The sequence below is a fragment of the Fringilla coelebs genome (assembly GCF_963513975.1).
Source record: "Fringilla coelebs genome assembly, chromosome: 3".
Taxonomy (NCBI): Eukaryota; Metazoa; Chordata; class Aves; order Passeriformes; family Fringillidae; genus Fringilla; species Fringilla coelebs.
In genome coordinates, this window is record NC_140030.1 from 56,909,550 (window position 1) to 56,928,028 (window position 18,479).

Consider the following 18,479-nt stretch of genomic DNA (forward strand, 5'->3'; position numbering starts at 1 on the left):
AAATAGGACCAGTTTTATGGTTTGTGCTAGTAGTCCATGGAGCTCTGAAAAGATAGCTTCTGCAAAAGGCAAGTTACCACAATTGGTTTGACAAGAGTGCTCTCCTGGTGTCTCTTGTGTGATCCCACTGCTTGATGCAGTTCCAGGAGGCAAAATCATCATAACCAAAAGGGAGTTCAAAGAAGGGAGACTGATAATAGGCCTGGTCTTAATTTGATAGCTGCATTGCTCAATTCCTAATTTATTTTGATGTTAGTTTTAATGACCCAGACCAAGTGATAGTCTGGGGCTTCTTTGCTGGGTGTTGATGGATTTAAGTTGTTGAGGTTTTCTTTTTGTTCTTTTCATCTATTTCGTTATGTTTCAGTTTGTTTAACCAACATAATAAAGTTATTAATAAAGTTAAATCATTTCTGTCATTGAACAAAACAGTTCAGAATCTTTAAAGAACTGAGTAGAGCTCATCCAGCCAACTTAAAAGCCTGTATTTAAATCTTACTTCGTAAACTCTTTTAAATCACATGTTCTTACATGTTCTGTCACTTGAAAGTTGTTTCCTTTGAAACTTTCCCCTTTATGCTTTCATACAGGAAATACGATAAACTTGTTTATTTCATTTGTCAGCTTTGCATTTCTGAATTTCTTCATCAAATCTGTTATCTTCCTTAAGTATCCAATCCTTGCCCAAGTTATGTGCAGAGAGGGGAATGGTTTTACTGCTGTAATTCCAGTGCTGGAAAGACAAGAAAAGAGCAAGCGGAGGTGCTGATTTCTGAGAACTACAGGAAAAAAAAGACATTAAATGGGCATTTTATTTTGGAGGCAATCTTGCAGGATGAGAAAGTCCAATATTTTTAGGATCATGGGATAAACTCATGTTGGAAAAGTCCTCCAGAAGTTAAGTGGCTCAGCTTTTCTTGTCTAATGATGCATCACAGTCAAATATTTGCTCATCTCTTTACTCTTTTTCCTGCCCTTGTATTTTCTTAGTGAAGTATACCTTCTATTGCTTTTTACTTTGAACTGGCCTTATCAAGTCATTAGCATATGCATAACAGGAGTATGTTTTATTTATTAGTGAATTGGGAAGAGCTAATTAGAAACAAATGATCTGTAGGCTGGAGATCTGCTGAAATCAGCAATAAAGGCAATTTTTAAAATATGCTTGTGAAGAGGACCCTGATACACGTGGAAGCCTCTCTCTTTCCTTGCGTAGTGTGGAGTTTTTCAAATTCTTCAGCTTTCACAAAGGGGAAGAGGGTGATAGGCCTCAGACATTTACAAACCCAAGGGAATGAGAGAAACAACAGCTCTTCACAGCTCCATTTTGAAGGGAAAGGAAGGCTGGGAATCCCCTGGGTCTCTTTAGGCAGGATGAGTTAGTCTAAGAAGAAAAATATGATAACTGTTGAGAAATAAGCAATTTCCAAATTTTTTTTTATCGTTGCATCATTCATTCTCCAGCAAGAAATCTCTCCACTTAATGTCCTGAAGAAGAGAGACACTTTTTTGCTGTGGGAATGTTGGTTGGGTTATCCATACTTTTTTGTGGTTTGGAAAAGACAAGAAAGGCTATGTCTAGATGCAAAGAAAAGGCCAGCCTTATTTGTTATTCCCTGATTTTCACCAAGTATAGATGTCTTTTCTTGTCCAAGGTCTGTTCTACTGGTAACATTTCTCCTGCTGTAATGCCTCTAGTGAATTTTCAGAGAGGAGTACCAAAGTTGTCTCTGTTTTTATGAAAGTAGCAAGGATTGGTCACAACCACAGTGTAAAGGAAGTTACTGGGCTTACCATGGATCACTGCTAGGAAGAAAACTCCTGGCAAGTCTGTGCTCAAGCAGCCTGTGAGCAGATGAAAGCTAACAGAAGTGTTCAACAACATGCACTGACCCTCAGCTAGTTAGTGAAGTGAGGCTGTCAAACAAAACTGGGCAAACTGCACCCCCATGGTTTTATTTTGTATTGTGTATGCCAGCCTCGGTGTTTCTGTTCATGTGGCTCGTAGCCAAAAATTATTTAAAAGGCCTTTTCAGATTGTAGCAAGGAAAATATTTCCTTCCCAGTTTTGAATTTGGGGTTCTAACAGACTCACCCTTTCTGCCTAGATGGCAGAAATTTGGGATTAGGACTGCCTCTTGCCTTGGTGCTTGCACAGTGTACACCACAAATTCATACTGATTAATACCTAGAATTTTCCACACAGAATGAGCCCAAATTTAATAATGATTGTAGCAGGATTTTAACAGTCATTCACCATGAATATTTACCTCTATAAGTTTTCTTTCCCATGCAAAACACGCATACATGTGGATGCATTTTTAAGGAGTTGGGAACTATTCAAAACAAAAGTTATTCCAAAATCACTTGGCAGCTGTAAGACAAGCTATTTCCTAACCCTCAAAATAACTCTTTGCATGATGGAGTGGAGGGAAAAATGGAGATAAAAAACATCAGTCCTTCAGTTCAAGGAGACTATAAGTTTTAAAAAGGGAAGGGGAATAAGGACGGAGGGAAAGAAAAAAAAACATTTTCACCTCATTCTGCTTCTCTATCTAGCTCTGCCTTAATTCTCTGTCCTGAAAGTGGAAGGAGGAGTTGCATCTACATTTTCCTGTCTGTGCCCCCTGTCAGGCTAGATAAAAAAGGCAGGCAGTCCTTCTCCTGGATTTTTGTCTCTCACTTTAAGCAGGTTTGAAAGAGAGAGGGAGAACACACATTGATGGGCATGTGGAAATGTCATTTGTCACATTTAGATAAGTTTATAAATGTACGAAGTAGCTCTCAGGGCCAAACACAGGGTTGAGGTGAAACATCTGAGCCTCATCCAAAACTAGGGACCTTCAGCTGGTGTAAATCAGGTATTGTGATACATTCCAGCTGAGGCAGCAGTATGAGAATTCATCTCCACAGCCTGTAACATTCCTGACTTATATTTAGGATATTATAAAATGTTAATAAATAGTGGCAATATGTGAGCACTGAAAAACAGTGAAGTGCAACTGTCCCTTTGGTTCATTTTGTGATTGTTCTGTATTTTAAAACAGGAAAAGAGGATCCTTTCCTTTACCTTCAGCACTCTTTGTTCCAATTTCACAGGATGATGGAAAGCCTTTGGATGGGCATAGCCATTACAATAAACACTGACTCCAGTATTGCACAACCTATGAAAGTGGCATACAGATACCAACATTTGTATAAGCATGATACTGCTTTACTTTAATATTGTAGACTAAGTTGAGGGTAAAGCAACAGAAGCAAACCATCACTCTTCCTTTCTTTTCCATCTTCCTCTTAAAAACAAACAAGCATTTTTGAGAGGAGAAAGGCTAAAACCTGTGCTATAGTGGGGCTTACCTGGGGCCAGGACAACACACTGAAACTTCCACAAAACAATATTTTCATCTTAAAGCACCTAAAAATACCAAAAAAAAGAGTACATTAAAAGTTATAAGTATTATTAGATAAAATTGTTAAAATTCAAAGTCATGCCATTAGTAAGTCTTTTGCTTAACAGATGTTATGCAAGCTGAAGACACACAGACAGACAGACACACACACAGAGCCCTCTCAAAATCTTGGTGACTTTTTGTCCTGTCTCCCAAAATTATCCTTTTCCCCAAAACACAAGACTATTCTTTCTGGAGGTGGAGAGTACATAATATATTTAGGATGGTTAATCTGATCAATCCTGCAGACAGATAAGGTTTTTAATCTGTATTTAGGCAGTCAGAGAAATTAGTATTGGAAATACTATCTTTTCCTCCCCCAAAGTTAGCAGGAAAATTAAGCTCTGAGATAAAGTTTATCAGTGTAAAGTTTACAAAGGAACAAGGGAAGAGGAGGAATGAGAAAGAGTATGGTACTGAAGGAAAAACAAGCACCCAGCCTTAGAAATGTCTTGAGCATAAGTTGAATGGCCACTACTTCTTGATATCAGGGTAAACTGCTTGCAGTGACATTAACTCTTTTGATTTGCCATTAATGGGAAACTCTTTGCTTGGATGTTGCTGCAGAGTCAAATATCAGAGAGAAGATTCATATTCTGCAAGCACAGAGGAAGAGGCACATTCGCTTTGTCTTCCAAAGAAATCTGAACCCTTCACCTGGCACTGTCAGGCCAGAAGAAGATGCCACACTGTGGGGAAGCCTGCTGTGTGGCATTTCATTTTATCAAACCCAGTCCCCACTTGTGAAATCTGACGTGTGGCAGACAGAGCATTGTCAGAAATGGTGGGGACAGTCAGTGTGGCCTCTCACAAAGTCCCAGAGTGCTGCTTACACCAGGAAGCACTCCTAGCCCTAGCAGCTGCAACCTATTTTCACAAATATCTGACAAGTTTTTTGGCTTCCTGCCAGTTTGAGCTGTACCAAACACTTCTCTCCTTCCTCTAGCTCCACAGTCCTTTGTAACTGCTGCTCAAAACTTAGAACATGTACCAAATGAAGCTCCTGTCCTCCCTGCAACGTGCCGACATCCCACCCCAATTAATTAACCCAACAGTGGCTTTGTCTCTAGAAAGCTGTGACTTCCCACACTTTATCCCCCTCATTCAGCTTAAAGACATCAGCACATTCCTGACTTCATCACTTGTTAACTCCCTTTTGCTAATAGCCAGTGCATCCTCTCTCGATGGCTCCTCTGATTTGATATGACTTGAACTCTCACACAAAAGATGCTGAGGGCTGTTCACTTGCTATTATGGCATATAAAATTCTCTAAAGCTGTGTTTTAGCACAACTTTATCCAAAATTTAAAAGGTTTCAGACCTTCTCAGACTATGTTGCAATGCTGTTCATCTTGCAAGCACCTGGTGAGGAGCAGCAAAGCCTGAGTGACAGCAAGATCTCTCCTGTTTTGTGTTTGATTACCATAGGTTAATCCTTTGGAGAAGTGCCAGAGGACTTGAGGAAGGTGGCAACAGGGCCATTATATAGAACATCAAGGGAAAAGTTCTTTTCAGCAACTATTCCAAAAAATCAAAAATCAATATACCACCATGATGTGTCTCCAAACAGATTTTTACCTACTCTACCAAACCGTAGAATTTATGATACTTTTAAAAAAACTACAATTTAATTCTCCATTTATATTCTAGAATGCTAAAAATTATTTAAAGCATCAAAGGGTTCTCCAGAGACCATCTGCAACATTCCCGTGCCTAAGTACAGGTTAATTTACATCTGTTTCATTCCACGCTTGCTTGTTCAACAGGGTCCTTAAAAACCATCACTGATGAGGATCCCCTGAGGAATTCTCTCCTTTTCTTGAAATAGATTGCAGTGTTTAGCTTTGCATTTGATAGAGAGATTTCAACTTGTTTGCTCCTAGAATTTTGTGTTGAAGTAGACAGCAGCAATAATTGCTTAGAAAAGAAGTACAGGAAGCTGGGAAACTGTAAAACCATTAAATATTAAAAAGAAAATCAGTATAATAATATTCCACAAAATATCAGGCATACTCAACTTGAAAAGTCAGAGGAAACACATACATTTTTAGCTGTTCATTTGACTGCTTGGATTAAAAGTACCTAGATGGTTAGACAATAATAACCATTCCCACATGATTTCTTTCAGCAATCTTCATATTCAACTACAATAAAATAAACTTCACCCAAAGTAATCAAGACAAAAGTTCCTGAAGTCAGGGATGTTTTAAAGTGAAAAAATAAGTTCTTTATCCTTTTCACACTACACAAAATATATTCCAATCAATTCTAGGTGGTTTTTTTCACCTGTTCAGAGGAAAATCTAAATATGTATTTGTTTCTAAACCAATAACCTTGAGTTAGCAGAGGTATTCAGCCTCAGTCACTGAAGGCTGTACTTCAGCATAATGTTTCTTTACATCATTTTCTCTTCTTACAGAGCTATTTATATTCACCCTTGAAAGTCACTACAAAATCATTGAATAGCTGGCATTTTAAAACTGTTGCTAGAGTTTGTGTCTAGTAGACACTTTAGTACATGATTTGTTCCTCTCCAAACAAAATGGTCCACAGTCTCCATCATTCCCTCCCCCAAGTCCAAAGGGTTCTTCATTTTGTACATCATCAGCACTATATTTCTTGGCTCACAGTATTTACTGCAATTTTGCAGGTATTTATCACACCAATGTCACCAGACCAAGTTGTTACTGTTGTTAGCCTTCCTTTCTGCTTTGAGCTTTCTGGGCTGGCTTGAGGGGAAGCAAACTGACTGAACAGGATCGCTCCAAGCCATTCCTTTTCTTTCCTTTAAGACTTTGTTTCTGCCAAGGGCTGGACTTCAAGGAGGAAGAAAAACATATGGGAAAGCTAGCAGTCCTGCCTGGTGGTTGCTAAGAAGTGTGCAGACAGCTGTAAATTAGAGCAGCCTCTGTTATATTTTACAGAAATATTCCTCTGAGCAAGCCAAAAGTGCTGCTCACTTTGGGCTGTGAGTAGAGGGGCATCGCAGACCTTAAACCCAAAGATGCTCAGCAATTATTTTTTCCCTTCATTCTATACAAGAGATCGCCAGGACAAAGCTGTGAGGAACAAATCAATGAATTTACCCATTTCACCTGGTAATTCCCTCTGTTTCTAGCATCTGCTGTGACATTTTCCAGAATTTATTGCAGTCATGATGCCATCGGTTGTGACAGAACCTAGAACTGCAGAAACAGGTCAGCAGCTGACATGCAGATTGGGAGAGCTGCTGAAATGGAGAAGGTATGTCTAGATGGGTCCACATCTCACCTTCTAAACACTAGTTTTCAGGGGTGGACCATGGGTCAAATTTGCTTTACAAACCAGGCGGCTAAGGCATTTACCACTCCAGCCATCTCCCTTTGGAACTGATGTAACATTGAATTTTATATGTAGAAAGAACAATGGCTAAGCCCATTTTTTTTTTCATAGAATATTGCAGAGAGTACCAGTCAAAAAGTATTTTTACTGACAGGCATCTCATATCTATAGAGTGAAAATTAAGTCCATGCCTGCAGAATGCTTTCTTACAATCTACGTAGATTTTGCCTTATGAATAGTCCTTCACATTTGCATTTCCTCCTGCTTCCTTTGAAACCAGCACCAAAACTTCTAACTAAATGAGAGTTGAAATCTGTTTGCAGTTTGTGTGTGTTCTGTCAGAAACAATTGGGCACTACAGTAAGAAAAGTTTTCAACATACCTGTAACTCATACATTTGTTAGGAAGCAAACAAAGAGTTTGACTTCTGATAATCGGTATGTTTGCCTCTTCATTGTAAAATGTAAGTAACAATAACATAAAACAGCCTTGTTTAAACTCTTGTTTATAGAATTCAAGTAGTATTACATTTTTTTTGAATAGCCGGACTATAATAAGCATTAAAGTAGCTTTCATGCAACTCATAATGCCAAAAAATAAATGCAATTCTGCACATTCTTTCCTGAGAGCATCCACAAATGACGTGCAAGGCATACACATTGGCCAGAGGCCATGAGCAAAAGCATTGTGTTAAAACTTTGTATGACATCAAGCCAAAAAACTACTTAGCATTTGTATCTCAGATCTCAACTGAATTATGAATTAAATAACCAAATCAAAACAAAAAGCATAGAGCACACTACATCGTGTATCTTGGTTATATACACACATATACACATGTGTGTAAGTGGCATGGATCTGTTGTGAATGGATACAACCGTGGCGTTCTTGTGTGTATGTTTGTACTCCAGTGCAAGACAGGGACAATATTTGGAGCTACATTCAGAAAAGAACACACTCCCTATGCCAATAAGTGGATTATATTCCAGGTGGGCTCCCTCTGGTGTTGAGAAGATAATGTATTTCCCCACTCAACCCAATTTCTTTATGTCCATCAATGAGAGTGTTAAAAAGCACTAAATGTAATCATGGCAGTATTATGGCAGAGCTCCTTATTCACATAGACCCTTATGGATGGTATAATAGAATAGCTTTTCTATCTCTCATCCAGTGTTCATGAATAACACATGAGGCATGCATAGATATGTATGTATCTAGATATCTGTGCACTTTACTACATTCAAACAGCTTTCCATGCAGGTACAGATCACTTCTCACCTGAGAGACACTGCGATGCCTTACTGTGAGACTTGCTACCCATAAGCAGTGTAACTCTTCACAGCTAAACAGCAGAATCTGAGTGCCCAGAGAACAGCAGGCCCCACAGCAGCCAGGATCTGATTCTCCAGTGTGTGAAGCATTTTTGCAATGCCTCTTAAGCTCAAATCATGTCTATGGATAACACCTGTGTTCTTGTGAAAGTCCAGCCCAGGAACCATGCGAGGCACCCCAGCTAATGGGGGAATACATAATTATCTATTTAACTGCTATATTCTCAATTTTGGAAACCCAGGACTCAGCATTGTGGCATAGACAATGGGTAGAATAATTTTAGCCATGAACAATAACTAGGTGCCTTAACCCCAATCTTCTTTCACTTTATTTACCACCCATTTATCACCTTTCACTACACCTAAGGAAGATTTCCCTCTTGTGCTATAAAACTGTCCTTCAGTGAGAGAGTACAAATACTAGCCTTGCCCTTATTTCCCAGAAGGTAAATGCTTAGCTGTTTGTTTTGTGATGCAATCCTCTCCTTGGAAAAACACCACCTTCCTTTTTGTCCTGAGATGGTGGTGGAATCAAGGTGACTCCAGCCTAGCTGGCTGGAAGAGCGTGACCTCCCTGCAGCCACAGCACACCTCTCCCCTGCTGAAGTTCACAGCAGAGCTGGGTCACTTCCTGCAAAATGACACAGAAGGGAGAAGGAGACAATAAACACACATGTCCAGCATTTGTTCACAGATGTTCACTGACAGGGGAGAAGTAAGGAGACCAGGCTCAGCTCCCAGGTCCAGGGAGTGCATGTCCTCATCATCCCAGACCTCTGCTCCTGCTCCCAGCACGCCTAACTTTCCCCTTGCTCCTCCTCAGCTCCTGCAAGCCCTCACTCTCCATCTCCTTCTTGCCTTCCAGCCCGAGGCTCATTCATTGCCACCCACGCCCTGGCTGCTGCCTGCTCTGTCCTCACACCCTGCGCACTGATACACGCTGGCAACACAAAGCTTGGGCCAGATCCCAGGCTTGGTAAGAGCAGGGGGAAAACCCAGCATTTGCTCTAGTGGCCTTCTTGGCCTGCGTCCTGAACACATAAAAGCAAAACTGGTGTTAATTTCCCTTTCCCTCGGACAGTGCTGTTAGAGTTGGCACGCTCTCCTTCCACCGGTGAAATAAGAAGCGGGGGGGTGGCAGCTGGGGGAGCAGGAGCAGAGGAAGAACAGAAAGCATACGTAAAAGGAGGAATGATTGCACACATGTGCTATGAATTCTTCAGCTCAGATTAATGTTTTCCTGTGAATTTAATTGGCTGCCTCCTGGTTTCGGCCAGATGACCAGTTACATTTCAGGACAGCTATAAAGTGGAATCTAAATGAAGTATTTGGACAATGGGCGCCAATGTCTGTGAGCTATTCCAGAAAATTATTAAATAAACAAAAAACACTGGAACTTCTAACTCAGAGCATAATTATTATTCTTGTTCATTCACATGCAGTGTTAATTCCGACTACTGACAAAAAGCCCCACAAACCAACCATTTGCTGCTTCAAGAGGTAAGCTGTTCCTGCATACTCATCACGTGTAGGGCATTGAGGTCTTCTCTTAATGAATAATCTAGCATCATTTATTGGAACAACTAGAGGGTTTCACTGCAAATTAACTAAATTTCAATTTTCTTGTTATTAAAATGTTCTCCTTCCCAGTACCAGACTGTTGTCAAATGGCATTGAAATGTAAAAACTGTGATAGCAGTTACAGTGGGGGGACCACACCCGAGTAGCAAAAGTGACTACAGACTTTTACTGCTGTCCTGTCTTAGATGTGGATTTAGTTCTTTTCACCAGCCTGTCTGCTGATCTGTGCTGGTGAATTGGCTCTGGTGCAGCCATTTCAGACTCATGGAAGCATCAGCATGTGAGCCAGGTTCCCCCCTTACTGTCCCCTGTGTGAGCTAATCTTAAACAGCTACCGAGAGTCCTCTTCTGCAAAGGAAAACTCCCAGCTGGCATCAACCCACTGCAGCTTTCTCCTAGACCAGCAACTCTCCTTCCTCTGTGTGGGTGTGGACACATGGCACAGGGCATTTCCTCATGCCTTTGCCAGTTCCTCACTGGCTGGTGGCATAATTCCCTGGGGAAAACATCTCCCTGATCCAAATTGCAATCTGCCCCGACCTTATGAGCTTGCAGAACTAAACACAAGAGAGAAAAGAGGCAGCAAAGGCAGCTCTTCCTGACTGGGGACAGTGATGCACAGAATTAAAGGGGTCCAAATGCCAACTCCTGCATTTATTAGGAAACAATTAGGAAACATCCACTCTGCCCTGCACCCCAGATCCCCCAGAATCCAGCTCCCAGGCGAGGCAACTGAACCCTGACAGCTCTCATGAAAATGCTACATGTAACCAGATCGGGAAGCGCCGTCTGAAGTAAATGTGGGTCAGTGATGTTGCCCCAAAAAGGGTGGAGTTACATAATACTGTCAGAAAGAACAATTAAAAAGGTAAGTTGTAAGGCCTTGGCTGTGTCTTATCATTCCAGTCTAGCATTTTTCAGACCATCCTCAGGGAAGGGAAGGGGTCATCACATAATAGAAACATCTTGCAATAACATGACAGCATCTTTCAGAAACAGATCTCAAGCCCATTTATCAGTTCTAATTCATAAGTGTGTAGTATCAAAACTATGATATCTGAATTCACTTTAACCTCTTATATGTGCTGAATTTGCTTTGCAAATAAAATGCATTGATTTGATTTAGCTGACAACACGGACAAAAGTGGATCCTCTGCAATTCTGGGTAAGAGAAGGGAGGTCATTTCTCTTTTGAAAAAGTACCCAGTCATCCTTAAAAGCATTTAGTAGGAGTTACATTTCCACAGGTCCTGGAAAATCACATGCCTGTTATTCAAATGCCACAAATGTAAATATTTAGAATGATAACAAATTTTAATCTGTTTCTCAGAAAACCCCCTGACTCTCTGACTCTGTTCAGACTCTATTTCTGCTCAGGAGGCAATAATGACTAAAAATATCTCTAAGTTTTATATATATATATATATATATATATATATATATATATATGTGCCTAATTACCATCCCTTTCTCTGAGCTGACTCTGGATGGAAATCTAGGGTTACAGAGACACAGCAAGGACAAGAGCCAAAGTCTGGGAATCGAAGCTCAGCAAATCTAAACTGAAGTAAGATGGAAATTTTTTAACAGATGGGGTAATTGACCATAAGAACAGTTCGTGGAGAGTTGTGATGAATTCTCTCCACCACTTGCAATTCCTAAATCAGGACTGGATGTTTTTCCAGTAGATAGACCAAACAAGAATTAAGTCAAAGAAAGCTAATGGCCTCAGTTGTAGCAGAGGTCAGACAAGAGGATACCAAAGGCCTCTCTCAGCCTTATAGTCTTTGAATCTCCTAAATAAAAAGTTCAGGGTTTGCGGATTGTGGCATAAATCCTATTCTATTTCAGACTGCTTTCAAATTTGGGCAATGGAAGGAGAAGGAAAATAAACAGATGCTGCAAGACAAAGTCATGTGAGTGATGAACAAAAATCCCTATCCATGCATCAAGCGTGGCAGAGCATCTTCCCAGGGGTCTGTCTTATCAGTGACCTGCTTTACTTGGGCCTATTTGTCAGTGGCAGAAAAAGAAAACAGCCCCAGAACCTGATAACTATATAGGACTGATTGTATCATGTAGTGATAATGAATTTGAATAGCTCTATTAGAAGAGCAGTGTGGCCTGAAATATCCCTCCCCTTTTCATGGATGGCGACTTTTCTGCACTGCCTCTTATCTAACAACAGGGTGTTTTTCTAGGGCACAAATTCTTTAAAAGCAGAGAAGTGTTAAGAGATTCCTTCCTTGCTTGATAGGAGTTACCTCCTCTTGGATGCGACAATTTGATGGCTGAATTCTAAACCAGACCTCGGGAATGGTCCGGTTTTAAAAGTAAAAGGAAGAAAATAGATATCTGTTTTAAAAGCAGGCACTATGACAAATCTCCTCGGGGGCATAGCCAGCCAAACAGTTGACTCATCACAGCAGAGCAGACCATGAACTCCAGCACCACTGGGAAGAGGACAGGAAGAAGCAGCAAAGGCAAAGAGGGTGGTGAGAATCTCTTCAAGTGGGTCCGTGACCACAGGGTTTGGGCTGTAGAAAAACCGTGTCCAGGACTGCAAAATGCACTGCTTTATAGGGGTTCCCTCAGAGTAGGACTCATTTTAGGCTTTCATGGACCCCAAAAAGCTGATTACCTGTGGCCCATTTCATGTGTTGGTGTTTTCCTATCATAAATTTCTCAGTGTGTATTTTCTGAATGAAAGGGAGTTTCTCAAAAATAATAAAAATTCTGGGGGAAGACATGCAAAATTTCACCCAGCTCCCTGACAACTCCTGTTATTCTGCTCCCTGTGTTCATATCTCCATATCACCAGCATGCACTGCATGATCTGTAACAATTACAGGGATGTTTGGGAAGGGAAGTTCTTGGAAGTCAGATTTCTGAAAGTCCCTAAGTGCCTGCTAGGAGGTAAGAAGAAGGCAGAAAGAGATGGAAATTTATGCTACTTGGAACTGCATTTTCAGGATCCTTTTCATTATTTCAATCCCAAAAGAGAGTCTATTCCTCAAGCAATGGCAACATTTAATAGATTGGTGCCACAAACAGTTGGCACTGAAAGTTTTGTTAAGATCAAAATTAAATCCATTGTTTGCAAAAGATGATTTTTGCCTCAGTAGACCCCATTCAGGATGCAGACTGTACCTTTTTGTCAGATACTGCATAAAACTAAGGTAGAACAGACGAGACAGAAAGACACTGAATGAAAGAAAATCACTCATTTGGAGTGGGTAAGCTAGTGTGTAATGCAGCCATGCACGATACACTCGCGATCATGTTGCAAATGTTTGGGCATCAGGATGTGAGCCTATATTCCTTAAATGCCAGTGTTGTTCCAGAACCACAGCACTCACATTCAGAAAACTTTCCAAGAATGGTAGAATGGTCTCATTAAATTTTCATCTCAATGAAGAACTACAGCCCACCATCGGCACCAAACTTTCAGACACCTCTACGCCAAGTTTGAGCTCACAGCAAACACTTGAATTATTGCCACACTCTTTGGTGGGAGTAGACGCAAGCAAATAATCTGATACCCTGTGCCTAATGGTGCTCTGTCTCTTAGGTGTCAGAATAAGGATCAAAACAGACTATTGGATAAACAGTCAATTATCCAGTCTTTCCTGTGTCCCAAGGGGGTTTATTTTATGGTGTAAAATATGAGTTTGGACTGCCATTATCATGATCTTCACTTGCATAGTTACAGATGTTGCTGATGGCGATAAACTTATCTAGCTCTTTAAGAGTCCAGCCACAATATATTATCTTGATTACCACTTATAGCAGTGGAGACTTCACAGATTGGTTAAATGTAGGGAAAATTGGGGATTTCTTTTTATAGGGACAAAAATTCCTGCTTTTTAATTTTACTGGGCAGGGGCATACTTCTCGGAGTTTCTATTACATGAAAAGGTATGTCTCATTTCTCTGCTCGATCAAAAATGGTTTCAGAAACTGTAAATACAATATGATATTGATCAGATGAAAAACTGCACTCATTTGCCAAAGTGCAAACCGGGGTGAGGTTTGCAGCTCCTCACATGCTGGTGGTCTCCTGTAATGGGTTTGCATATGCGACACCACAGCCCCCCTTCCCTCTCCCCCTCACCACTGCGTTCCTCCCAGCCTCCAACCTTTAGCTTGTCAGCACTAAGGTCTGTCCAATTATTCACCTTTTCAAAAGTGATTTATTTCCAGGATAACCTAATAATGTCAGAACCAGCACTGTTATGCTCTATCACCCACTGGGATGAGCCAGAGAAGGAAGGGGGTAACCGTATTGATCCATTTTGCCTTATAGCATTTACCTGAGGACAGATGAATTTTACAGGCAATGACTTAGGAATCATTAGGTCAGTTTATTGTAAACAACTCCCTACTCCTCCTTCACACTTCCTAATAACATTACTCTGTAACATTTCCAGCACTCTTCCCTACCTCCTGTTTCAGAGGGAAGTGTTTTTTTCATGCAGCTCCATCTCTGCTGATAAGGCATTAACAAGCTGACCAGTGATTTGTGCCACTGAAGAAATTAGGTAGAGTTTGTCAGACTGTCTTCCTAAGATTTTGTTAACAAAAATGAGAGCACTCTTGGCAAATAGTTCTTTTTCATCTTACAAGGGGCTGGTTGAGTCTCAACTGAAAGACGTGCAAACTGGCAGTTTTACATCTCGAATAAGTGTTTCAGGAAAATCGAGACTAGCAGAGTGATTTCTCTGTTCCTGTTTCCTTTCTTGTAAGGAATAATTTCCTCTACTGGCATAATCTCCCTCCATGTCTGCTACATTACCTGGCTGATGTTTAAGGAATACAACTTAAGGTTGTTTTTATTCTCCCTCTTTTTTTTGGCCACTGCCCATGCAATTGTTGCGGCACCAGTGATGCAGTTTGTGCTCCCTCTGTTCTGTTCAAACATGGCAGGAACAACTTACTCTCTCCCTCTTCATGGCTGAACAAAAACCAGGCAAGACTCTGCACAAAGATATGGGATGCTTTAAAAAAGAAAAATTGTAACTGCAGCTGAAAGAGAACTAGGAGAATTTATTAATGTTACATTCTTTTATATATACAAGCAAAATCTCATGAACTCTTGTTCCATGACTGTGTTCATTCCATTTTTGATGCAGCAGCCAATTCACACAGTGGCAAGAGTGTCTTTAAGGCTGCATAGATACTCGGATTTGCAGCTCCCGGAGAACGTGGAGAGATCCCTGCACTCTGTTTTAAGTAGGAGTCAGCAGATGACTAAGGATAATCTAATTTGTGCAAGGAATATATTTCATTTACATTTTGCTCTCAGAAAAAGCAAAAGCACAGTAAACAACATCTTATCTACACCCATATATTCAGCTCAGTTCCATGGAGTTTTGCCACTGACTCAAATTGGAACAAGATCAGTCCTTAATCATTAAAAAAACACACTTTTACTCTTGTTCTTCTGCACTTTATGCAATATATTATATCAGAATGGAGGAGACTTCTTTTAAGGAATGAACAAGCATTCTTGTATATTCCACAGGATCCTGGATGACAAATTTCTAGCATAATAAATTGCCCACTCCATGGCAAATTCTTACATGCAGCCATTTTGCAAAAGTTTATTTTATGGATTCTGCTTTTTCATGCATCGGCGAAAGAATCTTTGTTTCCTGACATTCTCTCTATATTATTTTTCATTTAAAAGTTAGAAATTAGAAAATAAAGTCATCTATTCTGCTTGTTTCCTTCATGAGAAAAAATTAAAAAGACAAAGTTTTTTAAATAAAATTCACTTGCAATCAAATTATAGGGCCTGAAATTAATCCTTGTTATTGTGTCCTTGTATTTTTACTTCATTAAAGCTACATAAAGAGTAGGATTATATATTTAATATAACTAAATAACTTTAAATGTTTTCTTCAATTATGATCCTGGAGGTAATAAATCCATATTATTTATTAGAAGACTAAATGAGGAAGTGAGCACCTGAAATGTCACTTTAAAAGTGCTCATTTCTGGTCCCTTCTGAAGAACTCCTTCTCACATATCCCATATGACTATTAACAAATCTCAATATATTGATACACATTAGTATAAAGCAATTTGATGATTATCACGTAAATCTGTAAAAATCCAGAGAGCACAAATATAAACCACAAGTAGAATGGGATATTGTCAAACCAAGAAGTTCCTAACCAAATGCCAAATTCCACTGATCCACTTCTTATTGCCAACCTGATTCCCTAAACAGGAGATGGGGAACCATTACAAATGAAACATTTCTGCTTTTTTGTTTGCATATGAATGACACTGAAAAATGGTTTTTGTTTAACTGTTTTACCTGGCACTGGATCCTGATGCACCCACTCAAATCCAAACACTGAAGGATGAGTCTTATTAGGCCTCTGTACAAGCCTATCTGAATAGGTGTTACCATTCTGATCATCATGAGCACTTTGAGTCAGGTTAAATTGCTCTCTTTGTCTCTCTTTGCTGAACTGTGAGCAGGGGTATCTGCCCAGCAGACTGCTAACCTGACAGAAATTATCAGACAAGGCTACCACAACAGGAGGAGGAAACCAAGGAAATGTGTGGGCTAGCAATCACCAAGCCTATTAAACTGCTTCGAAATCTCACCCTTTGGATTCGCAATTTCTCATGTTTTGGCTTCACCAAGAGGCAGGTTGGTGAAGCAAGAGGATCTGTGAGTGTGAAAGGGATGACCCTGGAAACAAAATATTGGTTTTACATCGCAGGGTATCCGTTACAGGAGAATTTCCTCTGGCGCCAGCAGGTATTTGAGCAGGCATCTGGATGGATCCCAAAGGGGGGAAGGAAATGGAGATGGAAGTTTTTAGAGGGGATCAAGATGTTAAGCCTTAAAACTGTTTGAATGACCCACAACAGCTAACCTGCAAGGTTTTATCTGCATCATGACTTTTGGTGATCTGGGGGTTATGGTAGCTTTCTTTTTTCCTTTTTTTTTTTTTTTCCTGATTTTTTTTTCTTATTGGTGGGGAACTCCAGCCAAGACTGCAGAGGGGAACCAGTAAAAGAATGCAAGGTCCACCCTCAATCAGTGATAAGGAAAATCATTTGATCCATCGCAGCCTCCTTTTCTCTGCACAGGACACACTGGTCATAAAGCTGATCCTGAGAGCTCTTTGCTGCATTCCCAGTGCTTTTCAAAACACTGGTATTGCTAACTGCAGTCACAAAATGTTACTAAATGGACTGATAGAATTTTATCCTGCAGGCAAATTTTGTCAAATATTTGTTCTGCTTGGGCTTGGGAAAGAAAATCTTCCTTGGGGGTCTGAAGGCTGATTCATTAAATCTGAGCTGTCTGCTGAAGTGCTCAGTAAAAGTGACTCTGATTTATTTGGATTTGTCACTATAAAGGTCTCTGGAGACAGATATTTATCCTGTGGGATTCTTGACAAATTGGCCAAGTGGTCTGGGCAGTCCAGAAGGAGAGTGGTCTTCTTTGACCCCTCACATGGCCAGAGAACAGGTAATTACTCCCCCAATCACAAACATGCACCAAAATCATGTCGTTACCAAGACTTCTCTCTCCACCCAGAATCTGGTTATCTGAGCTTAGACAAGGACTCAGCTCTATACTTGATCTCGCTGAAAGGCACATCTGAGATGAAAGTATGGTCTGTAGCTGTAGGAATAGGCAGATAGTGGGATGGATTTATGCTGCTGAGGGTACATCCTGCTGAACTGGACCATAGGAAGGGCGTTTGTCCTGCTGCGGTCAGAATTTATAAAATACTTGATTGTCATGCTGAAAGATCAACTTGGACCCTAACTTAGTCAGTATATTTTAACCCCCTCCCAGCAGGGTGGACTAAGCCAGGCATCCTTCTAACTGAAAAATAGAAGAGATTGAGCTTGTCAAAAAGAAGGGAATTTGCTGCTGTTTTCTTACGGTCCCACTTGTGTGACTTTCCCCACACCATAGTATATAAGGTAGGGTAGTGTCTAGTGTCAGTCCTTCCCTCTAATGATCTGCTAGCCTGGCTGAGAGCTGTATAAACACATTATGGTCTCTTGCAAGAAACAGATACTGCAATGCAACCATCTTTCCCTTTTAACTCTTTCTGTCTGTCCTGACTTTTGTGCTCCTCTAAATTTCATTAAACTGTTCAATAAAGTGCATATTGGCCTAGTTTCTTTTTGGCTGACTTAAGCTACTGATTCATTTATAGTTGTCACAGGGAAGTATGTACCTTCAGGACATGACTAAGGCCACTTAAGATCTATGTTCCCTCACAGATGTGGGCAAAATAAATTCAGGATGCCACATCCAGAATTATTTTTCCAAATTGCTAGAAGAGAGTTGGTAAGAAAAGCATAACTAAAGGGAAGCATCGGAAAAAATCTGGGACAGTGACAGCCTGTCTTGGAGTTAGCTTGCCATTACTTAGGGATTTTCACCTCCCAGCAAAGAGTTCTCCTCCCCATTCACACCCATGAGTTGAAAGAGAGGTTTGACTGATGTCAGTGCAGTAGCACAGGCCTGGAACATCCAAACTGGAGCTAAACAAGTTCAGTGGCAGCTGAAATAAAGTATGGGGGGGGATTAAACACAGTGATGGGGAATTTTGCACCAGGGACTGTCATTTTCAAGTTGAGACACACAGATGAGTTAGTCTTAGCCTGTATAACAGTGGAGTGTTTGGGCCCCAAATAAACCATTCTATAACCATTCTGTTCAGCATAAAAAATGGTGTCAAAGTAGCTAAAGTTCATATTAGAACCTCAGAAAGAAACATCATTTTTAAAAGGCACTGAGGGTGGGGGT